Raw genomic sequence first — 26,894 nt, 5'->3', positions numbered from 1 at the left:
TATTATATCATATATCTGTATACTCTTAGATAAAAAGTCACTTTGTGTGAATGTGTGTAGGTTCCTTCCTCATAGGTTCCGAAACGGCTGAGCCTATCATTTACAAATTTCACACAAAGCTAATTTATATTTCTGGCAGTGTTCTTAGATATGTTTTGTGCAGAAATCCATCCAATAAGTATCTAAGATCGAAAAAAAAAATCTGATCTTAAAATAGTATTTCTTATAGATACAAAAGAATTTTACAGAGGAATATTTTACGTTATATCGGATTCACCTTGGCCGATGTAACGTAAAATATTCCCTCAAATATCAGCTGACGTGATATTGTAAACAAACATAGACTGAATTTGATGAACAACATTATCATTATTATTTTTTTTTTTAATTGTGAATTAGTCCATCGGGCAAATTATTCTTCGTAAGATATAACATTCAATACAGAATTGATTCTAAAATAATACATACGCAATCTGCATGAATTAAATTATCTTGTCTAAGCGTACGACCGGGCAACGCCGGGCGTCCAGCTAATATATATATATATATATATATATATATATATATTATTACATTTTCACCCCAAACAAGGCACATTGCCACTTTGGTGTAGGGGGCTACTATCAGGGGTAGCAACTGCTGGGGCACTATGTTGGGATTTGGGCAGCAAGATGTCGGTTCATGTTACACTTGAACTTCTGCATGTCAGTACAGTTAGGGAAGCAGTGACCTGGAATGGAATTCCAGAGTCTAGCGGTTCTGGGGAAGAAACTACTGGAGTAGAAAGATCTTTTACATCTAGGGATCTCTACTGTGTGGAGGTGGGATTTAGCTGTCTGTCGGGTTTGTCGAGGGTGTCTACGTCGTGGGGGCACAAGTGTCTGCAGTTCGTCAGGGCATTCACCATTAATATACTTGTAGAACAGGCAGAGAGATGTAACGTTTCGTCGATGGGACAGAGGCTGAAGCTTAGATGCCAGTTCAGGACCTATCAGATTGGCGACTCTCTTTTGAACCTTGTCTAGGAGCGAGAGACTAGCAGCAGATGCACCAGCCCAAATGTGACATCAATACTCCATACATGGGCGCATGATGGCCTTATAGAGGTACAGGATACTTTCAAGTGTCAGTAGTTTTCTAGCATGGTAGAGAGAGCCTACCTTTTTCGCAGCGGCCCTGGCAATGTTTTCAATGTAATTGCTCCAACTCATGTTTCCTGTAAACGTTAGGCCAAGCAGTTTGAAAGATGTACTCTCAGACAGGGAGTCACTGGCCATTGCTATTGGTGGCAGAGAAGGTTTCTTGTAATTATTGAAGGAAACCAGTTTAGTCTTGGCAGCATTGAATGTGACCATCCATTTATGTCCCCATTTCACTACATATTGGAGGTCATCCTCTAGTGTTTTTGCCATTTCTTTAGTTATGTGTTCATTTGTTTTCCTGTCATGCCTGTTATAGAGTGTGGTGTCATCAGCATATATACCCATCTCAGAGGCAGTTTTGTCGGGGAGGTCATTAATAAATGTTAGGAACTATAGAGGCCCAAGGATAGACCCCTGAGGCACTCCCGCATTTATAACACACTGTTTAGATATACGACCGTCGAGGACAACCTGGATTTTCCTCTTATCTAAGAAGGATTTAATTATGTTAAGTATTCTACCAGTGATACCGTATGATTTAATTTTCCTGAGGAGACCCTCATGCCATACCCTGTCAAAAGCCTTAGATATATCTAGAGCTATATATACTACTTTTTGTACGCGTAAAAGTTTTCTGTTCATAGAAAAATCTGAAGATATATATATAAATAAAATACCTTCCGTCGTCAAAAGGGCTACTTAATGCAGGCATTTGCGTGAAAGGGAGTAAAATTCTATTCCACTTTAGCTAAGGAAATTTGAATATAACGGCGGCGTTTCCAGGCTGCTGCTCTTGCTAATAAAAAAAACAATAACATAATCTTATTTTTTATTCTGACCGAATGGATCAGAAGGGATTGCAAATTGCATTGATATGATGACTGAACTTATGCATTTATGACCTGAAAGTTTCATCTCTCTATTGCAGATACTGACAATGTGATACTCTTAGAAAAAAAACCTATTATAGACATTATATATTATGCACCAGAAGCAAAGATGCTTCACTGAATCCCTCGCCCGATTTATGCGGGCTTTTTCAAGAGGGATCCTTCTTGAAAAAGCCCGCATAAATCGAGCGAAACGTTGAATATTCAGGTCCTTCCACCTCCATTCTATTTCATATATATATATATATATATATATATATATATATATATATATATATATATATATATAAGGAACCTTATCGATGGGTCTGCGAAAAGTCTACCAAACTTTTCTCTGAATATTTGGTCTACAGAGTTGAAATTCGATATATAGTGTATGTGGACTTGGAGTACACTTTCGATTTGGTTTTAGCCGCCAAAAATTATGCTAAGGGATCAAAATTAACAATAAAACAGTCGAGCTGGGCAGAATACGTCGAATACAGCATTACCCCTGCTGTTACTTTTGCACATGCGCAATAATTAAACATTTATAATTTGCCTTTCATATCGATCTGTCGGGAGCTCTGTGTTGGGACAATTATTCGGAATCGGGAATCGAAACAATCGGAACTTTTGACGGAATCGGTATAAAATACGGAAAAAATATGCCTATTTTCCTATGACAAAAACGATTCTTTTGCTATTTGATTTTTTTAAAACAAAATCTTCCACTGCTGGTAGTAAAAATAAAATAAATATTTATTGATTTTAAACTACCAATAAAACTAAAATCCAAAGATCATCTCCACAAGTGTGTTTTTACGTCTGAGAAAATATATGCACATTTAACGTGTGTTTTTACGGTGATCGAGAATAAATAACAAATTTATTGTTAAATATTCAGAGATTTATAAAGAATCGAGATCGGCAATTGTATCGGAATCGGGAATTTGATACGGAATCGGGAATTTGATACAGAATCGGTAATTGTCTCGAAATGGAGAAAAAAAATTAGAATCTGCCGACTGTCAACGCGATGGTTGTAGGTTCGATCCACGGTTAGGGAAAGGTGTTAGTCTAGCCGCACTGATGAGTTGTGATACAACGAAGCAGTACTTATGTGGATGACTATATCAAAGCCTCTCCCTTTCTTTGGGCGCAGCACTGTCGTAAATGTATTTTCACCAACTGCTTATTTTAGCAATTAAGCGATGCCCGAAGCCCGTTGTCTGTTTGTTTATAAACAAACTATCAGCTCGAGCATTGTTAAGCGTTGGACAGATGTTTATCTAATAGAAATTTGATGAATCATTTACGAGTGCCGATTCTTAGTTGGTTAGAGCTGCCAACTGCCAATGCGATGGTTGTAGATTAGGGAAAGTGCTAGTCTAGCCGCACTGGTAAGTTGTGATAAAACGAAAAAAATATAAGTACTATATGTGGATGACTATATATATATATATATATATATATATATATATATATATATATATATAGAGAGAGAGAGAGAGAGAGAGAGAGAGAGAGAGAGAGAGAGGTAATTATAAGTATATTCTATTTTATTTGATTGGGTAAGTGGGTATTGAAAATCCTATCACCTTCTTTAATTAAGAATGGAAACGAACACCTATTTCTGTTTCTCATTTGTAATTACTGATTCCGGTAACAATGTTTACGTTAATTTCAAGCGCATGTTTTTTTTTTGTTTTTTTTTTCTTCTTCTTTCTTAAAATCTTGTGCATGCGTTTCAACCATTTAATGGATTTGAAGTTTGTGAAGTGGGGATAGAGTTTTAAAAAAAATAATGATATCTGAATCGAATCCCTTGAATTAAATTTGTATATCCGTGTTTTTGTTTGTTTGTTTGTTTGTTTTGTTTGTTTTTGTTTTTTTTGGGGGGGAGTCGTTATTGTGTGAAACTAAAGCCTATAATGGTGTTACAAATGAGGTTGTTGGCATATCATAACTGTTAAATCATTGCCAGAAGATTATGCCCGAAGACGAATATGTGCGGATGTGTGTGGCACACAAATGATAGAAATAGTGGAAGAAATGAAAATACTCACACTTGATCTATTTACAAGGAGGTAACACATGGAATCATACAAATGACGTATATCAGTCTTAGTTCAATATTACTTGGGTTTGTTTGTCACAACTATCTCTTAATATATCTCCGCCGTTATTTACCCGGATTCAAAGTTATCCTTTTGTAGACACCTGCTAGCGTCTGCTACGTGCCGTTCTCCCATCTCCAAGTTAGCACATCATGGTTCTATCGTCCTAACAAAGTGAGTGCATGTTAAGTTATAGCTAGGTAAATCGTAGTACCTTGTAATCGTATAGTGCGCCGAGCGTTCTCTTTTTTTATACTTATTAAATCTTAGACAGAACTAAATGTCTGTCTCACCAATATATTTCTCCTTTTTACAATTAGTGTGAAAATATAGTAGAAGTACGTTGGTAATTTCGATATTTAAGTAGGAGTTAGATAGAGTTATGAGATTTTGCTAAATGTTTATAGACTTAGCAATATTTGTTGTATCTGTGATTGTTAGTGTGTCTTTTCTAGAGTATAGTTTGTTTATGTTGTTAAGAGTTTTATTTTAACTTTCACCAATATTTGATTATATTTATTGTATATTTTGTCATTATGTTAGATAGCAACATGGTTAAAAGTGATTTTAGTTATTATGGACCCATCTGTCTATCGGCATGTACGGCATAATCGCGTTGATATACCGGTTCTCGTCAGATCACCGAAGTTAAGCAACGTTGAGCCTGGCTAGTATCAGATGGGTGACCATTTGGGAATTCTAGGCGCTGTATGTGCTCTCCGCTTATCTCGAAATTTGTTTCCAGCCGTCCTGCATTACATTTGCCACTGGTATTTACCAATGTCGTCTCAGGAGAGGTGTGATTGAGGATTGCGCACCTCCTGCCACAAAAATTTCACGCGCAAGCAACCCTTCATGTCCAACACTGAAGGAGCCTGCTTTTTTTTATCTATCTATCCATCTATCTATCTATCTATCCAGCGATATTGTTAAAATAGTTTATATTGGGAGTTATTTATTGTTTATAGAATAAAGTGTAGCAATGGTTTTTAGCTGAGGATGTTTATATAAATTAGCTAGGTTAAATAAACAAAATGACCTTGGACAGGCATACGTGGAAGGTCGCACGTTGAGAGACGTGTTCTTTTTGAGTGATGACTTAATGGAACTGAGGTCAAGAGGTCGGGAAGGTTAGAGAAAAGAGTAGAGTTTGAGTTTGGTCACGGAAGCGAGGCTGTGAAGAACAAGCATGTAGACACGAAATACAGACTCGTGTGAAGACCTTTTGAGATAGCTGAAATAAATTTACATTTAAAAAATATAAAGTGTTGTTCTGTGGTTTCACAAAAGAAGGAAGAATAGAGATCTCAATTGGTTATGGTTGGTCATTTTATATTTCATCACGGAGCTCAGCAGTGAAGGTAAAAGAACTCTTGGAGAAAGAAAAAGTATGAAGCATATATTATTATTCTTAAAAAAAATTATATCTTTATGTAAATATGAACTGTGGGATATAGCCGTGCGATAACTCTCTGATACAACATGACTCAGTTTATACGTCGATATCATATCCTCTAGCTAAACACACACTACATACCATCTATACGTTTATCTGGTGCCATTATAAGAACAAGATCTCTCACCTACGATACAACATATAACTGTTTTGGTGCCGTGACCAGATATCTCTCACCCACTATACAACAATTATATAGTTCCATTGACTTTTCTAATATTATTACATGCTTTTTTTTTAAATATTATCTATATTTGTTATTATATTTTAGTTGTATTAAATATTTATTTGTTCACTTTATACTTGTTACGTTAAAATATATGGTTTAAATGGCTTTTTTATGAACTAATAACTGTTCTACTATTTGGATATAAGAAACTTGTAAAGTATATAACTTTACATTTGGTTTATTAAAATTTTCTCATATATATATATATATATATATATATATATATATATATATATATATATATATATAGTTAATTATTTTTATTGGTACATAATTTTATAAGACATTTGAATAATACTAGGCGCAGTGCCATTATTATTAATTGTTAATGTATTAGTAAAGAGGAAAAGGTGTGATAACGAACAGAAACTAAAATGTTTTTCGGTTCTAATTCAATGTTTAAAAAACACAAATTAGACAAAACCAGGGGATAAATAAGGGGTGGAGTGGAAAAAAACTTTATTAAGACATATTTCGGCCGACATTTTTCAAATGAACGTCGGCAACGAGGAAACGGGGTAAAACGTGATTAAAAGACCATAAATTACTAGCGATGGTAGTTTAAAAAAAGGAGAAAATAAAACAATTTCATCGAACACCAATAAGATCAAAATTATGGCTATATACCTTCTGTTTACACAGAAATGGTTGCCGAAAATTAATAGACACCGCATCGAGAATTTTTAAGTGGATTTTTTAATCAGGTTTATTTTTCTGATTTAAGGGTAGAACGAAACCCAGCCAATGTATTGATCTGTAAGGTAAGTTTCCTATATACGCTGTTAACAAAACTCATACTAGATCTTTCGACGAGACTATCTAAGAACATTAATTAGCTACTAACCTCACCCTCCATAGTAAACGTCAATACCAGGTGAAGTAAGTTTAATTGTTGTAAAAACCCCTCACTTGTGACATTTAGGTCGTCAGTTCGTGTCGTCATCGACTGAACCTTCCAATGACATAGTATAAAAAATCAACAAAAGTAACAAAAGTATAGTTTGATTAATAAACTTAAATGTTATTTGAATCAATTTTGAAAATCTGATCGACTTAACATTTATAGAGTAAATAAAGATACATGGATAAGGTAGATCAGCACGCGATGCGCAAAACGATGACCAAGATTGAAAAGGTCGAGATATATCCGGATGAAAAGATGGCCGCAAAACAAATCCCCATCATTGGGAATGGATCTCATCAGACAGTTCACTTAAAATCTCTGGATTATTTCTATTCATGCTTTGGGCATTGCTGAAACTGACCTTTCACTTTTTTCTACGATCATTATGTGACTTGCATTGACAACCCTCCAAACTCATTAGGTATGAATTGTTACGGCCGTTCCTGTAAATAAAATATGTCGGCTTGAAAGTAATATCGTCTGAGAGATGATGGATAAGAAACTGTCATAAAAAGATACATATGACGTTTATTTGACCAACTACATAGCCTGAAGTACTGTACATCATTTAGAGTGTAACAAAAATAATTTTCATCATGCGGCCTGTATATATATATATATATATATATATATATATATATATATATATATATATATATATATAAGGAAGCCAGAGATGGTTTCTGTTGTCGGGTTCGAATCTATCGACTGGTATTAATCGTGACACTTTGCACTGATGAATCCCGAAAAGATGAAACCCTAGTATCTGTAGGTATTTGATAATTATTATAGTAAATAATTATGTCAGACCCTTTAATAAAAAGTTTCTTATCTTTGAGTACTTTCAGTTGAAATAAAAAGTCGGCCAATTCAGCTCTTATGCGCAGATCATCATATAATGATTAGATCACTCTGACAGACGTAAAGAAGCATTAAACAAAATAAACGTTTAAATTTCAACGATATTTCTCGCGGTGAACGGTAGCCGAATGGATTGAGTCCTTGCTAGTGAAACCAGAGATGGCTTCTGTTGCCGAGTTTGGATCTATCGACTGGTGTTAATCGTGACACCATGCACAGATGATTCCCGAAAGGATGAAACACTAGTGTATTTAGGTATTTAATAATTATTATAGTAAATCATTGGATTAAATATAAATGTATATGGCTTATGCCCGTAAGAATTCATAAGTAAATTAATTTGATAATTTTCTTCCAGGATGAAATTAAAAAAAGTTTCTGCATAATAAGTATATTTTTATACTGCTACAACATTTTATGTATTGAGGACTCTTAGTATCAATACAGAAATATTAATATGTATATATGTAATATATAATTTTGTAATCGAATAGTAATATAAAAATAAATTTTAAAAAATCCCACAACATTCGCACGACTTTTAAAATTCAACGTGTTTCCTTTGCTGCTAAACACTCGACCGTTCTTCTCCTCAATTCGTTCTAAACGCAGCTAATGCATTTATATGCAAATTAATGCATTTACATTTACATATTTTCATTTACATATTTACATTTACATATGTTTAAATATTTACATTTACATATTACATTTAGATACTTACACTTACATATTTACATTTACATATTTACACTTAGATATTTATATTTAAATATTTACATTAACATATATATATTTACATATGTACATTTACATATTTACATTTAAATATGTACATTTGCATATTTATATTTACATATTTATATTTACATATTTATATTTACATATTTACATTTACATATTTATATTTACATATTTACACTTACATATTTATATTTGCATATTTATATTAACATATTTACATTTACATATATATATTTACATATTTATATTTGCATATTTATATTAACATATTTATATTTACATATTTACACTTTCATATTTATATTTACATATTTATATTTACATATTTACATTTACATATTTACACTTACATATTTACACTTACATATTTATATTTACATACTTATATTTACATATTTATATTTACATATGTACATTTACATATTTATATTTACATATTTATATTTACATAATTACATTTACATATTTACATTTACATATTTACATATTTACATTTATATATTTACATATTTACACTTACATATTTATATTTACATATTTATATTTACATATTTATATTTACATATTTATATTTACATATTTACACTTACATATTTATATTTACATATTTATATTTACATATTTACATTTACATATTTACACTTACATATTTAAACTTACATATTTATATTTACATATTTACATTTACATATTTACATTTACATATATATATTTACATATGTACATTTACATATTTACATTTACATATGTACATTTACATATTTACATTTACATATGTACATTTGCATATTTATATTTACATATTTATATTTACATATTTATATTTACATATATATATTTACATATTTATATTTACATATTTACATTTACATATTTACATTTGCATATTTATATTTACATATGTACATTTGCATATTTATATTTACATATTTCTATTTACATAATTACATTTACATATATATATTTACATATTTATATTTACATATTAAATTTACATATTTACACTTACATATTTACGCTTACATATTTATATTTACATATTTACATTTACATATATATCCGAAATTGGTATATTTAGGCAGCATTTCTTTTTCATTCATTTAGACGCTATATATACAACGGACATATTTTACTTAATCGTTCTTTTTTAATTTTTTCGATTTTCCATATAATCATTTTTATATCAAAGTCGAAAACATTGATGAAAGTTTCATAGTTGTCACAAGCGCTTTCGATTTAACTGCGAATCATCTTCAGGTGGAAGTGAGTAGGGGCGAAAATGGAAATTAAAAAAATTAAAAGTAAAACATACAATAAATTTTATCGAGTGATGGAAGGTTGAAAGTATATTAAAAGTCTCAACAGGCAGCTAAATCCCACCCCCGCGCAGTAGAGATCCCTAGATGTAAAAGATCTTTCTACTCCAGTAGTTTCTTCCCCAGAACTGCTAGACTCTGGAATTCCATACCCGGTCCCTGCTTCCCCAACTGTACTGACATGCAGAAGTTCAAGTATAACGTGAACCGACATCTTGCTGCCCAAATCCCTACATAGTGCCCCAGTAGTTGCTGCTCCTGATGGTAGCCCCCTACACCAAAGTGGCAATGTGTCTTGTTTTGGGGTGAAAATGTAATTTTAAAAAAGTCGATTAAGTCGATTAAAAATCCGAGTATTAAAATCAACGAGTCCTTGGGCCAATATTGGCAAAGCTCGCCAGACATTTTAACACGTTGTTGCTCTTCTTGAATGCAATGTTATTATTAATAACATTGCATTCAAGAAAATCAAAAAGTAGGTGATAGATTCTAATGTAGGATGCTTCAAGAATTTTTAACTTTTAAAAATTGTTTTCGTGTTGTACAATTTTTGTATTATAAACAATGATTTATCCAAGATTGGAATGAGGAACATTACGTTCTTTTAGTAAGTACTGGTATATGTACTCCCTCGACGTAAATACCCCCGACAAGCAGCAAAATCCCACCCCTTCACAGTTGATATCTCTAGATGTAAGAAAGCCTTCTACTCCAGTGATTTCTTCCCCAGAACTGCTAGACTTTGGAATTCCCTTCCGGGTTCCTGCTTCCTCAACTGTATTCACATGCAGTCAAATGAAAGGTAGAAAAGTGAAAAGTAAAATACCCAATAAATTGTATCGAATGATGGAGGATTAAAAGTATATAAAGAATCGATTAAAAATCGATTAAGAACTAAGTCGATTAAAAGTCAGAGTTTTAAAATTTACGAGTCCATGGGCCAATGTTATCAAAGCGCATCGTTTACGCGCTACACCAGACATTTTAATACGTTGTTGCTCTTCTCGAATGCAATGTTATTAATAGTAGGGTGACAGGTTCTAATGGAGGATGCCTCGAGAATTATTAACTTTTTAAAATTGTTTTCGTGTTGTACAGTTTTTGTATTATAAACAAGGATTTGTCTTAGATTGGAGTATGTACAGTTATGTTATTTTATTAAATGTTATATATATATGGCGCTGGTGTTGTTTAAATCCATAGTGAGTAGGCGGGACAAACTTTCCGTTGTATGTCCAATGTATATATTATTCTTCTATTCATTTTGGGGGTTACATTCTCCTAGAGGACATTTGAACTGATGCACAACATTGGTTTGCTCTAATGTTTTTGATAGCCAAGGGGAGGAGTTGTTTTCAGCCACGGGGGTTTGAGTTCTAAACTTCTAATAGTAAATAATAAATTTAATTCTACAGTTGCTATCAACAGGAGTTAAGTATCTATGGGCGATACTTTTAATTGCCTTTTCTTCAACTCTAAAATTTGATTAAATATGATTTGGTGTTGGTATTCACTTAGACTAAATGATAATTAAAAAATCATGCAACTATCTATTGTTTAATTCTGTAGAGATATTTTCAAAATCAAATAACTGAGCATAAAATATTCTCAAAAAGCATTCTATTTGATAATACCTACAAAGGGAATTATTGACAATAAACACACACATATTTGTACAAATTTAGTAGACGGCCTATTAGTGCAAAAGTTGCGCCGGAAATAATTCAGCATACAATGGGCGCCATGTTGAATGGCCTGGATTTTGCAGTAGTTCAATTTTGTAACAAAATATCTTGACGAAAATTTAATAAAAGGCGTACATCGTAAACAACCCGTTGAAATACAAACATTAAGAAGATACCAAATACACTTTAAACTAAGCATATATAAATACGAATTGGTTTTTTTGTTGTTTTTTTTTTAAGAACAACTAAAAACTTTCGATATCTAATTGATCAAAGAGATAGAAACCCAATCCCTGTCAGATTTAGTGCAATTTAGGACATATATCTCCATTACTGGAGATTGCAAGTTTTCGTGAATCTCGCAAATTGTTAGACAATTGTAATTGCCAACGTGTACTAAAACAATCATTTAATGAAATATATGAAATGTAACTGGTCTTCTCTATGAAGAAAGGTGTTCGAAGAAATTATAAACAGTTTAACATCTGATTTATTTCTTGCGCATTTAGATTCTAATAAAGGCGACATAACGTTGCGGAACTAACAGTACTATATGGGTGACCGTTTGGGAATACCAGATGCTGTATGTGGGAGAACGCCGACACCTCCCTGCAAGGACTTCGAAAACCCATAGTCTTTTCCCCTAAGCGTGATATACATGCGACGGACATATGGAAGCTTCCTCCTGTCGAGGAAATTGGTTCACTCGATCAAGAATGAATGCCGTTTTGTTTGGTAATAAACAGTATTGTGCTGTTGTTGATGATATTAACTTTGGTTGCAATCAAATATATTCCAAATACGGATGAGGAAGGTTTTGTGCCTAAAAGATATGTAAATGATGCTTTCAAGATTCTACACAATGAATCAAAAGACAGACGATCAAGTGATATGAATTGTGATTGATTGGAAGCCGCTATTGTTGCTAACGTGACTGAAACAGCACAAAAATAAAGTCAAACCATCATTCACCGTGAAATGAAAAGAAAAGTCTGTTGTAGTGAAAGTTAAAAAAAAAAAAACTTACAAAAAAAAATAAAACATTCGACTCTTGAATTATATTTTAAAAATTCTCCAACGTACACGAATCTCGTCCACAGAATAGTTAGACACAAACGACTTCGTTTCTTTTTTTTTTTTATTCTTATTTTTATTTTTGTTAACTCTCACAAAAGCTGACTAATTTACGCCTGACAGTATCCTATACCTCTATAAGGCCACCATTCGCCCATGTATGGAGTACTGTTGTCACATCTGGGCTGGTGCATCTGCTGCTTGTCTCTCGCTCCTGGACAGTGTTCAAAACAGAGTCGCCAACCTGATAGGTCCTGAACTGTCATCTAGGCTTCAGCCTCTGTCCCATCGACGAGATGTTGCATCCCTCTGCCTGTTCTACAAATACTTTAATGGTGAATGCTCTGACGAACTGCAAACACTTGTACCTCCCCGACGTAACTACCCCCGACAAACCCGACAAGCTACTAAGTCTCACCCCTTTACAGTAGAGATCCCTAGGTGCAGGAAAGCCTTTTACTCCAATAGTTTCTTCCCCAGAACTGCAGGTCATTGGAACTCCCTTCCGGGATTCTGCTTTCCCAACTGCAATGATATGCAGAAGTTCAAGTGTAATGTTAACAAACATCTTTTTACTCATCTCCCTTCATAATGACCCCGCTAATTAAGTCCCTAATAGTAGCCCCCTGCTTCAAAGTGGCACTGTGCCTTGCTTGGGGTGAAAATTGAATAAAAAAAAATTGCATAACCGCACGTCATCGAACATACCTTATAAAATCAGACAATTTAACGCCACCCTCTCTCTCCCTCTCTCTCTCTCTCTCTCTCTCTCTCTCTCTCTCTCTCTCTTCAAATCTGACACATGAAAGTTCTGGCCGTTTATCCAGTGGCCTCCCGATAAATTGTGAACGATTAAAAAATTGGTTCTGCATTATTTCTCATATTATTTAGTATGATAAGACTAGACCTAACATTATTAAAAAAAAAAAAATCTAGAATAATATACCCGGGAATTTATACCTCAACCATCATATTCTGCAGACCCCGCACCAACAAATTATCATCTCTTACAAGTTTTTTTGTAAATAATTGTAGGCTTACTGTAACGTTCTCGTTAATCTTTTTAAACGGTTTCGTTACATGTAAACACTCAAATCCACACGTTGCATACAGACAGTCGCAAAGGAACAAACAAGAAAGAAATTCGACTCGGCTTTTTCAGTTGAAATGAAAGGCATTTATTCGTGGTACTTTTCAAAATAACGAATTGCACCTTGTTTTAAAAGTCTCTTAATTCATCTCGTCTGCCATGTAGTTAACAAACCCTGCCGTCTCGACACAAGCTTAAAAGTCTTTCGCTGCCACGGCCCACATGTTCATCTGACCTAGAGCGCCCTTTGCCCGGTCTTTGCCATGTGGTGTCCTTTTTTTTCTATCCCTTTTTATTTTCTTATCTTCTACCGTTGTGACATCACATCGCGCACCGTCTTGATCATTTGCATACGTGTCATGCGACTACGGCTGCTGCTAACACGCGTCAGCGGTTCTGTTACATTACTTTTTAAAAGTTTTTTTTTTTAATTAATTACTTTCTTTTTGTAATTGAAACCATAAGGAATTTAAGAACGATAAAAGACAAAAAAATCTCGTAATATGCCCATGAAATGATGCCTCCTAAACCCCATATTTACTCACATCAACCGATTATCATCTATTTCACGTTTAAAAGTACATTTTAGAATAATAAGACTTTGTTTTAAAAGGAAATTTTTAATAAACTAGTTTCCTATCAAGAAATAAAATGTCTTTATCTAGCATAGGCTTTGAACTGTTTTTTTTTGTTGTGTGTGTGTGTGTGTGTGTGTGTGTGTGTGTGTGTGTGTGTGTGTGTGTGTGTGTGTGTGTGTGGCGACTGATTTGCTAAGCTATTCCTACGTACGCTAAAAAGCAAATGCTCTAATTGCTTACCCTCTTCCTCTCTCTGTTTTTTTAATAATCGTTGCAAATCATTTTTTTCGTTTTCACAACAGCCTTTACCATAAATATCTCGCTGATAACAGCTGCTGACATTTTCTGAAATTTGAGTAGCAAGAAGCTTCCTCATAGTCACAGTACTCCCTGTGCCATTCAAAAAGTGGTCTGGATGGCGTTCTTTCTCACCTGAGTTTTTCCTATCCTCTTTAATCCTTTCATGACTGTTTGTGTGACGCGAACCAAGGATGATGCCACCATTGTTTGTTTTTGCTTTTTTGTTTTTTGTTTTTTGTTTGTTTGTTTTTTTGACGGAGGTATATCAAGGTCATTATTATTGAGTTTTTCACTTTTAAATACGGCAAAACACGTTACGAATATGCAGATGATAGAGTGGGAATCTAGACAAAAAGTGATTGTAATTTGCAATACGTGTCTTCCTTTTGTGACAAAATCGATGGTTCGGCATGGTCATTACCCCTCTCTGCGCCCAACCCTCACATTGAACAGTCTAAGTCAAAAAGGCGTGCAAGAAATTCAATAAACCGATGGCTATTCTTCACGTTCATATGCAGTTATCTTGACCACATTTGGATGAGCAAGGTTGAAGAAAAGATGCTGGTTACCTTGGAAACCAGCTATGAATTAATCAAGACATTTCCAGACACTTACATTTATAGGCGTCGATACTAAACATATGCATAAAAATAGCCCATATATATATATATATATATATATATATATATATATATATATATATATATATATATTATTCATTCACATACATTATTGTTTCGTTGTATAACAGCTCATCAGTGTGGTTAGACTAGCACCCACCCCTAGCCAGGGATTGAACCTACAACCATCTAGTTGATAGTCGGCAATTCTAACCTCCGGATATATATATATATATATATATATATATATATATATATATATATATATATATATATATATAACTACTTCGTTTACACACATAAAATTAATATACAAAAGTATAAATTTATGCGTAAACTTTAAGTATTTACTTCAACAGTGCTCAATACGTAGGTAGAGCTCGAGCTTATGCCTGAAGAATCCTAGAGTGGATGAAACGCGGAATATTCAGTATTGCTTAATCGCCATATATATTATATATATATATATATATATATATATATATATATATAGTGGGTAGAGCTAAATAGTAAGTTATGGAAATAGATATGGTAATTAGGTTAGACAGAATGTTTCGCATTTCATCCTCTTTAGGATCCGTCAGGCTATTGCTTGGTATTAATATTTCTGCGTGCTTTTATATATTTATGTTGCATTGAGTTTGCTAGTTTGCAAGTAAATCGACTAACTTCTGAGTATGTGCACATACACATGCTCAGAAGTTAGTCGATTTACTCCTGCCAAGATCAACTGTATATTTTTTCAATTTCGATTCCTTAACAGCTATTTTTACAGGCTATCATTATAAATGAAGATATCATGTTTATGCAAATTTCATGACCGAGCAACTCCGGGCGTCCCGCTAATAGAATAAAAGCGTGAAAGTTTTCAAAAAAATTAAATCGAAAGTGTTCCTAAGTTTCAAATTCGTGGACCAAATATTTAGATGGGAGTCTAGTAGTGATGTTTCGCGCACACACCGAGAAGATCGCATATATATATATATATATATATATATATATATATATATATATATATATATATATATATATATATATATTCATAAAGTTTAGATGAGATAAGACATCGGTATCATTGGTTTCAAACCTGATAATAAGGGACAGTTTTAGATCCCCATACCAAGCTTTCTTCTTGTATGAACTTTAAAGCAAATAGTTATATCACAGTTGGCACTTATATAAAAAAAAATTAAACAATTACAAAGAATCACAATGGTTAACATTATTTAGTATTACAAACACATTTTTTTAAAGATATAGCAAAGATGCCCCAACTTGGTGTTCATCATCCTTAGGTGGGAGAGTTTATGAAGAGCTGTACCAAAGATGACCTTAACCTTTTGTTTTGACCTTGAAAAATAGTGTGCACTATCTCTACGTCGGAGACGATCAACATTTCAGGTTTGGTCTTGATCGGATCAGGTGTGGTGGTTGTAGGAGAGTATGACCTTGACCTTTGACCTTTACCTTGGAAAATGGTGTGCACATACCCTAGGTGGGGGGATATCATCTTGCTAGGTTTAGTCTTGATCGGTCCAATAGTGTGGGCTATAAGGAAGTTGGACACACAGACACACACACGAACACTACTAATTTATATATATATATATATATATATATATATATATATATATATTATTATTATTATTATTATTATTATTACATTTTCACCCCAAACAAGGCACATTACCACTTTGGTGTAGGGGGCTTCTATCAGGCACATGAGCTACTGGGATACTATGTGAGGAGTTGGGCAGCAAGATGTCGATTCACGTTATACTTGAACTTCTACATGTCAGTAACGTCGGGGAAGCAGGGACCCGAAAGGGAATTCCAAAGTCTAGCGGTTCTGGGGAAGAAACTACTAGAGTAGAAAACGCTCTTACATCTAGGGATCTCTACTGTGTAGGGGTGGGATTTAGCTGCTTGTCGAATTTGTCGACGATTTTTACGCCGTGGGGGCACAAGTGCTTGCACTTCGTCAGAGCATTCACCATTAGAATACTTGTAGAACAGGCAGAGGGATGCAACATTTCGTCGGTGGTACAGAGGCTGAAGCTTTGGTAGCAGCTCAGGACCTATCAGGTTGGAGACTCTCTTTTGGGCCTTGTCTAGGAGCGAGAGACTAGTAGCAGATGCACCAGCTCAAATATGATAACAATACTCCATACATGGGCGAATGGTGGCCTACAGTACAGTACAGGATACTTTCGGGCGTTAGTAGCTTTCTATCACGGTAGAGAGAGCCTACCTTCCTCGCAGCGGTCCTGGCAATGCTCTCAATGTAATTCTTCCAAGTTCAAAAGAAATACTTTCAGTTAATGAATCTTTGGCCATTGCTATTAGTGGTAGCAAAGGTTTCTTGTAATTATTGAAGGAAACAAGTTTAGTCTTGGCAGCATTTAACGTGACCATCCATTTTTGTCCCCATTCTACTACAGATTGGAGGTCATCCTCTAGTGTTTCTGTCATTTCTTTAGATATGTATCTATTTATTTTCCTCTCGTGCCTGTTATAGGGCAGCTTTTTCTTTAGCCCCTAAAAGTGCCAAATCTTTATATTTTGTTGATCATAAGGTAGCATGTAGCCTTGTTTTTAATAAGAATATATTAAATCTTTCTTTGCATATATATATATATATATATATATATATATATATATATATATATATATATATATATATATATACGTTCGACAGTCACATTTTTCATTCCACGTGATAGTCTTGAAAAAAACCTTTCTGTGTCGCATGTGTCTGGTGTCGCTGTCATGTCTATCTGCTATCCTTTTCTTTGTATTATTTTATTTATTTTCATGTTATTTTTGTAAAATATATCGTTTTGTACGTTTTGTATCGCATCTATGCCAATCGTTTTTATTTATTTGTATTGCAGTTTTCACAGCTGCATATGTACAAGAATAAAATTATTCTAACCATGATTAAAGCAGTTGTCAGTTCTCTCACGCATGTCAGGAGGCTAAAGGAATCACAGTGAAAACTTTATGACATCGGCTGAGTTTGATTTTTTATTTTAATTAATGTTTTGGATTAGAGGAAGCAAACTTAAAGAAAGTCTTATTTCATTCATTCATTCATTGTTGTTGTTGTTGTTGTTGTTGTTATTATTATCATTATTACTATTATTATTATTATTATTATTATTATCATCATTATTATTATGTTTATTATATAATTTCATAAAGTGAACAACGCAGAATTTATTTTGTTTAACATTCTAAGGTGAAATAGACCCAGCTCTTAATCTGTACCTGTAATACACACACACACACACACACACACACAAATATATATATATATATATATATATATATATATATATAAAGTGTTAGTTTTACTCATTACGAACTGCTTTAAAGCTTCACTGTTCACTCATTTTGCGATTAAATTCCAAACAATGTTTACAGTTCATAGGTCTTATATATATATATATATATATATATATATATATATATATATATATATATATATATATATTGAAATAAAAATTTTCAATTTCCGTTCATTAAAACAAAAGCGATAATAAAATTACTAGTGTTCAAAAGTCATCAGAATTAGTAAAGAACATGAGAGACAGCTTCTTCTGATTGGCTGTTGATTACCATAACAACATTTTCAACACTGACGTTTTGGAGACGATTTATTCTGATTGGCTGTGGGTTACCATAGCAATTTTTGTCGTCGACACCTTCATAAATCATAGCGGGAATATTATTTGATTTTTTTTTTATTTAAACAATTTAAGAAGTTGGTAATAATTTTTTATGGATTGTTGACAATGTGTATGATATTGAATACAAAAAAGAAAATATTATTTCAAAGCAAAGCCTGGAAAAATCATGAATTAAATCGAAAAATGCGGGCATGAACAGTAATATGGTTAAGACTAAGTTTAGAAAAGTAAAAGGACTAGTTGTTAAAACTGGAAAAAAAAAGACAACATATTCTAGTTAAAAAAATATGATAAACTTTTAATTTAAAATATTGCAACATTGAGAATTTATATATAATGTTAAATTGAATTTCGTTTTTAATTCTTTATGCTGCAATATTTTAAGTTATAAATTTCTTATGTTTTTTACTAGAATATCTTGTCTTTGTCTTTTCCAGCTTTAACAACTAGATCTTTTACTTTTCTAAACTTATTCTTAACCATATTAACTTTTCATGCTCGTATTTTTCTATTCAATATATATATATATATATATATATATATATATATATATATATATATATATATATATATATTAGTGTTGGAACGATTAATCGGAATCGGGAATCGGAACTTTTGGAGGTATCGGAATTGGAATCGGAATCGGAAAAATTTGTGCCTTATTTCCGATTCAAAATTCGATTCTTTTAATATTTTTTAACTTATTTTCCATCGCTTATACTGATGAAAAATGTTTATTGTTTTTAAACTATTAGTAAAACAAAACTCTATAGATTATAATAACATCGAAATAAGATGTAATGTTTTATTTGCGTAAAATAAACAAAACAAATATTTGCGAGAAATCTCTACGTAACCTGAATACAGTTTATTTACAAGATATCGAAAAAAAATTTAGAATTAAAGAAATATTGTGTCAAGAAAAATAATATCAAGTATTATTGCTAATTAAATATAAATAGAATATAAAAAGTTTTATTTTTAATATTTAATTTTTCTATTTTATGGGTTTATGCTTTTGTCCAGTTGGGTTTTGTCCGGTAGGTTTTTGTCTGCTCTCTCACTCAGCATTGACAAATATGACAAGGAATGGACAAAACGTTGCGAAAAAGGTTAGCTTTGAATTGAATGGTAAGTGAATTTGAGAATTTTAATGCTTCCATGTGAAAAACTTTTAGCGTCAAATTTTCTTTGATTTTGCCTGTATCATTTACTTATGCTTAGAATGAGGGATTCCTACGGCGCCATATATATATATATATATATATATATATATATATATATATATATATATATATATATATATATATATATATAATAGAAGGACGAAAACGACTGCAGAACTTTCCTACACAAATTAGATCGAGACATAACAATGACCATTCGAAAAATGGAAAAATTACAAAAAAAAAATGCTCATTAAGCAAAAACACGCCGTGCTATTTAACAATACTTGTCTGAATAAGAACATGCTGCCTCAATACCAGGCAGCTTTTTGAAACTGTTTTTTTTTTTTTTTAATTTCAAGGAATCTGAAAATAGTTCTTTTGATAATTAAGTTAACTTAATTCGCCTTGGAGGCTAATTGGTGGCCAAACCACCTCGCAGATTTGCTCTTCGTCCTGGGAAATTAGTGTTAATATTTATGACTGCTGCAGATGAAACGAGGTCGTGGAGTACGTTGGTGAATATATCAACAATGAAATAAATCTGGCAGTGTTTTTTGACGTGTTTCAATAAACTTTAGAAAGGACAACACTTTCGTTACATTCAAATGTATTTTTACCAAGCAGAAATGCCAACAAACTCCTCTCCCTCTACCGTGCTAGAAAATCACTCACGCCAAAGTGCAACCTGTACCTCTATAAGGTTATAATTCGCCAATGCATGTTACAGCATCTAAACTTTAGCTAAATCTCTCCCACTTAGACAGGATCAAACTATGAGTCTCAAATCTAATATATCCCGCATTATCAATCAAGCTGTAGCCTCTGTCCCATCGCCGCAATATTGCACTCCTGTGCCTATTTTACAAGTTCTTTAATAGAATGCACTTTGATGAACTCATCGCACTTGTGCTCCCCTCAACGTACATACTTCCGACTAACCCAACAAGCAGCAAAATCCCATCACTTTACTGATGAGACCCCCAGATACGGAAAGTCTTCGACTTGGACTGCTAGACTTTGGACATCACTCTTTGTTTCTTGCATCACTGACTGCAAAAGTTTAAATATAATGCTAACGGATATCTCGCTGCGCAACTCCCCTCAGTCTTCTGTTAGACACAACCCCAAATACCCCAAATACCCCAAATACCCCAAATACCCCTTTAGGTTCCAAGTGGATATATGCTTTGTTTGGGTTGAAAATAAGTAGAAAAAAAACGAGAAATATATTCAAGCGAAAAAAAAAAACAACAAGACATTACTTCATCGATAATGGCGCACGTAGACAATGTAATCAAAATGCAGAATGTGGCGCATGCGCCTAACGATTCATACGCGCCGTTTCGCCAGAAATGAGTTATTCATAAATTGTTTTGCGAACACACTGATTGGGTATTTAAAGTCTGTTGAGGAAAAGGTATAAAGAAAGAAGGAAAGATTAGATTGGAGAGAGATTAGGATATGCTTGATTTACGACATATTCTTGCATAATCATTTGGTTCTTGATTATCTTCTAAAAAATCGTGCGATCGCCTGGGGTGATTAACAAAATTGTTCCTTGTTCATATTGATCCTCCTCTATGACTGAGGACAACTTCGCCTATACAGATTTGCTGACAAAACGTAGCGCTGTAAATCAAATATCGTCAAACGCACGTGCACACACACACACATACATACACACACACATACATACATACACACATATATATATAGTGTTTTATTAATCGTATGCATATATATATATATATATATATATATATATATATATATATATATATATATATGCATACGATCAATAAAAAACTATAAACATCAGGTGAAGAAAAGAGATAGATTGAGACACGAGCTGCAAGATATTTCCATTATATAATTACTTTCAGTCGTGTTCCTCCAAGAGATATGATTCGTTCGCAGACATGTAACGTCACATGTTAACATGTAGAATCTGTCGCAATAACAAAAGGAAAGAAAAAAGAAAGAACTTTGACTCACTTTTTCAGTTTTAGACAAAAGGCATTTATTCATGGTATTTCCAACAACGAACTGTCTCTTGTTTTAAACAGTTCAATTCTCGCATCGACATGTCTATTTTAAAACGCTCTCGTCACCCACGTGGTTCGCTCGCTGTCATCTTCCGGCCATGTCTAGAACACGTACTTTTTCCCTTGCTTCTCTGACCGCGTATGACTTTTCGTCTTTGCTGTGACGTCACCCACGTGTCTCGAGCACGTGCATTTCTCCTTCTTCTCCGGCTACTTGTCGAACACATGCTTATCCGAACACCGCTTCTCCGTCCATGTGTCTCCTTTTTTTCTTTGCTGTGACGTTACGTCGCGCAGCCGGCTTAATCATTTGCATATGTTAGCTCTCATACGCTGCTGCTGCTGCTAACGGCGCTAACGGCCATGTTACAGATAGAAAAGAGGGAGAGAAAAAGAGAGAGAACAGAGGGAGCCAAACATAAATTAAGCATACAGCTTTTTACATTGCATGTTCTTTAGTTTATATTAAATATGTCTCTTGATTGCTTCCATCCAAGACTCCTGAAAGTATTTTCCCAGAATCCCATATCTCGTTTATCTCGCGCCATTTATGCTTACTAGTATCATAGACGCTTATTTCCACGATTTTATATTCCCAGTCACTGCTGACCTTTTTCACTCTTTGTCTATAAGATTTCCTGTCCCCTCTTAATCGCTGATATATGTACTAGTTAATATATATGTGCCAGTCAACTTGCCTACGTGATTATTTAAAGATATTAACTCGTTTGGAGTTATATGATACTGAACTGCAATGCCTATTTTAAACGGTCCATTGTGTCTGATTAATGGAACACAATGCCCTAATTTTATTCAGAGCTAAGAGTAATTTTAAGATCATATCTTTAACAGAGTTATTGATATGTAATTTTTACATGGAATTGCTCCAGACAAGGCGTGGAGCCACTTGATTTAACGAGCTAACAGGAACGAAAGATGATTGTCGTAAAGGCAGGGTGCGCTTACTGTTCTTAGTCTTGAAAATACTAAGTGAATTGATAGAGACCACTAGACAAACGAATCAAGCGATCTAGAACAAAAGAAGTAGGGAATAGATCTGAAAATTCTGAAGAACACATATCATAATAATATTTGTAGAAAAAAACTAGGAGTAGCAATATCTGTGAGAGAGGTTGAAGCAAAGAAAAGATGGGGCAAATAAAATTACAGATATGCACCTTATTAAGAACCGGGCCCTGTCGGTGGGGCATTAGAATACGCCGACTGTCCCCCTGCAGATGGTAAAAATCCGTCAATGGGGGTCCTGGATATGACCTTAAACTATATCCAGTGGTGAAGCCCCAGCTTGTGGGCTTTGGGGAGTGTGGAGCCACCCTTTAATTACCATTGCTCCCAGGTCCACTCTGACCTGGAGTGGTAGTACCTGTTAGGGTCCCAACTATGGGTTAAATAGAAACCGACGCGAAAAAAAAAAAATATATATATTCTATTAAAAAAAATTTTCTTCAAAATCTTTGGATTCGGCATTAAATAATCCGAAAAGGGTTGATATGCCGTAAAACAAAAACAACCAACCAACCAATTAAGAACCATTAATAACACAATGCGTATGAATTAACGAGTTAAATTATGTTGACTCCACTGATACTCTTTTCTCGATCTAAAAAAGTACTCCTGAGGGAAGCAAGTAAATACTTTAATAATCCAAGTGAAAATGGTGTTGTGGAATTGAAATGTTGAATTGTCAAATAGCATCAGTATCTAGTCAGCACTAATTCTTATTAACTGAACACAAGTATGGTTTCATACTTTATTTGTATTAATACGTCGTACGCTTTCTTTATTTTGTCCTTAAATCCTTAAATGAGAGTTATTTCTGACAAAGGGGAAAAATTGCTGTTTTGGGGGATTGGAATCTATCCATCTAGCAGTTATTATTGGATAGTTTTTTGGTCTTGAAGTAGTATTTTTAGCTTCTTACATCAAATGGCTTCATACATTGTCCCCTGAGCGATTTCCATAAAAAAAATTTTTTTAGACCTAATAGGATTTAAATTTGATATGCTGACAACACAGTACCCATCCGTATTCATAAAAACATTCGCAGCTACCCTTGGACCCCTCTTGCTAAACTTTCACAAAAAAAAACACTCGACTAGCTACATCCACTATCAAAAATTTTCCCCACTCTTTATCTGTGCCTAATACTAACGCAGATTCCATGAGCAAAGCTTCTTTCCTAGAACTACATGTGGAACACTATTCCACCTACCTGCTTCCTGGCCGATTACAATACGGTAGCCTTTAAATCCAATGTAAACAAGTTCTCGTTGAGTCGTCCCTTAAATAATACCAATTTTACCCACTGAACACAATTAACAGTAATACACTACCACCTTACATTCATTAACCCTTATCCTCGAGTGACTTCGAACCTTGATAAGTGGTGACTCCCAAGTAAAAGAAAATCTCCCACTTAGCTATTTATGTTTTTTATATATCGCACCCTTTCACTATATGTTGATTCAGTTACTTTCTAACATCTCTGCAAGCATTTAGATAAAGAGTTACTCTCTTTTTAGCGTTGCCATTTAATTTACAGAAGTGTATGTACACACTACGTATACTTCTGAAAATTAAATAGAAAAATTAAAAGTCCTATTACTTCTATACATTATCCATAATGATTTTATTCATAATAAAGTTGATGTCTTGTTTATTGAAAGTGTTGTCTAATGGGGTGCGATCTTTATCGATCCTGTGCTTCTATAGCTGTATCTCTTCCGGTGCCGGTTGCATTGATTGTGTAATAATGACGGAGGAACCGCGTTTAAACTACCGGAAGAATTGAAATTAAATTAATGAAGAAAAGTATTTATTACTAAGAGAAATAAACGATAACGACTCTAATTGTTTAATAGATGGTCGTTTATTTGGGGCTTAACATAAAGTAACGGCGAAAAGATGTATGAGAACGAGATAATCTTAAATGCGCAGATCTGAATGACCGCATTCGTCACTCATCGTCTCTAAGTAAATTATCATTTAACAAATCCTCTTTTCCTTCTTTTATTCTTTGATGATGTAATTCCTTATTCGTTTTGCATTCGCTATGTTTCCTCATTGCCAGATTCGGCTGTTTTAAAGTTTGACCCCGCTAGACTGTGCATCCGCGAATAATTCTCAAATAGTACGTAGAGAATTGTTCAAGGACGCAATATCTATAAAGTGACAAAAAAAAATTTTTTTTTCAAAATTAGCTAACTTAATCACCTCGATATATTACAGAAGTAATGTCCGGTTATATTCCTAAATTCAACTGTTTAAAGTCTGGCCCCCGTCAGACAGTGCATGCGTGATTTTTTTTTTTTTTTTTTTTTTTTCAAAATTAGCTAACTTATTGACTGCGGTATATTATAGAAATAGGATTCGAAAATACATGCGAAACTAATAAACAAAACTTATATATATATAGGCTAGAAACGCACACAAGACATACGTGATCTTGTTTGATAATGTGATTTATAAGGTATTTAAGAAATTAAAGCATTCAGTCCATATGTCAACCAGTTTTATAAAAACTGGCAAGGTTACCCGGCGTCGCCCGGGATCTTAATTTTTGTAAATTACGTAGATTGCATAAAAATAAAAAAAAATATTATGCTTAATATTGTAATGTGGGTGTTTAAATTTCATTTTTGGACGGAATTAGATTAAATATAATTATGCCCCCGTGAGATTTTAGGTGGGTATTTCGCTCTGCGCGATTACCAGAGTTTTTCTGTCGGTGATTACAGTATGATTCGCGATCTGTCTCGAGCCAGGTCCATAAAGAGACTAATCTGAAACCCTCGTGTCTCCGTCAACCTCGATACCCGTGACCTAATACGCCATCGATTAATGCAACTTGTTTTACTGTACCTTGACCTATTTGACCTCACCTGACCTTACACGACATCTCTTTCTATCATGTGATCACGACACGTTTTTTGAGAAAACTGGAGAGTTTCAAATCAGTCTGTCCATGAGAACCAAATAGGGGACATCGCCATTAATGCGAGTTATTTGTGGAAGCAGGTACGAGACACACAGCCGATAATGCTGCAAGATAAATGCAAAATCTTACCTCGAAGATCTGCTTGCACGTTACCGAAAGATTTAAGAAGATAAGTTAAATAATTAATTAATATGAAGAAGGTTGGTTTCTCTCTTATGTGAGTCAATACCCTCCAAAAATTAAACCGTTGATAAACTCTCAGCGAACGCCTCCTTGTATCATTTTTGCATTAAAAGAATTTGCATTCGTCTAAATAACAGGCGATCGAACAGAAGCAATGGGGTTAGTCAATATTGAAAGAGAAAATGGAAGACAGTGAATTAAGATACGCTACACGCACGCATATAGATAAAGAACGTTTGGATCCCACGTCAGACAAGGGCGATAAAAGACCCTCAATATAAATAACTTTTCGGTAATGAAAACATAACACCACATAAAAAAGAGTGTAAGTTATACACGCTAGTAACTTTGTACGGTCGTTTACGTCGCATTTCTATCTCTCCCACACGTGTTCGACTTAGTAAATGTTTGCCACCACGAGTGCAAATTGCTCAACAAAACGATTTTGTTTTCAGTATTGTGTGTTTTTCTTTAAAACACTAAAAATGCAAACATCATTATTATTTTCTTATTTGCCTTCTTCGTTTGGTCAACACGCAACGAACGCTTTCACCTATCTCGATAAATAATGAGACAGGTGAAAGTGGCCATCATGTGTTCATTAAACTTGCTGCTGTCACCGTTGACTGGTTAGATGAAAAACATCGATTAGTCACGTTAAACTGAAGGCTGTTTCAACGATTGACCACAAAGACGTTGCTATTACGTTGTAAAGCGAATGCAGAACCAGGCGCTTCGAGTCATAGTCATTTATCGGTATAGGTGGTTTGTATTTAGTTTGCTTGCTTTACGGCTTATTAACCTCTGTTGGTGTTGATACTACTATATATGCGTTCGAACGTACGTGATGAGTTAATAG

The 26,894-nt window shown here is 33.8% G+C and overlaps 1 pseudogene; it reads left to right on the top strand.

The window, feature by feature from the left end:
* Positions 1–4,729: 4,729 nt before the first annotated feature.
* On the top strand, positions 4,730–4,846 carry LOC145240624 (5S ribosomal RNA; annotated as a pseudogene).
* Positions 4,847–26,894: the final 22,048 nt, after the last annotated feature.

Source organism: Euprymna scolopes, chromosome 19 (assembly GCF_053919585.1).
Source record: "Euprymna scolopes isolate OS-2025 chromosome 19, ASM5391958v1, whole genome shotgun sequence".
NCBI lineage: Eukaryota > Metazoa > Mollusca > Cephalopoda > Sepiida > Sepiolidae > Euprymna > Euprymna scolopes.
The sequence above is the reverse complement of the archived record's forward strand: the minus strand, read 5'-3'. Positions and strand labels throughout refer to the sequence as shown.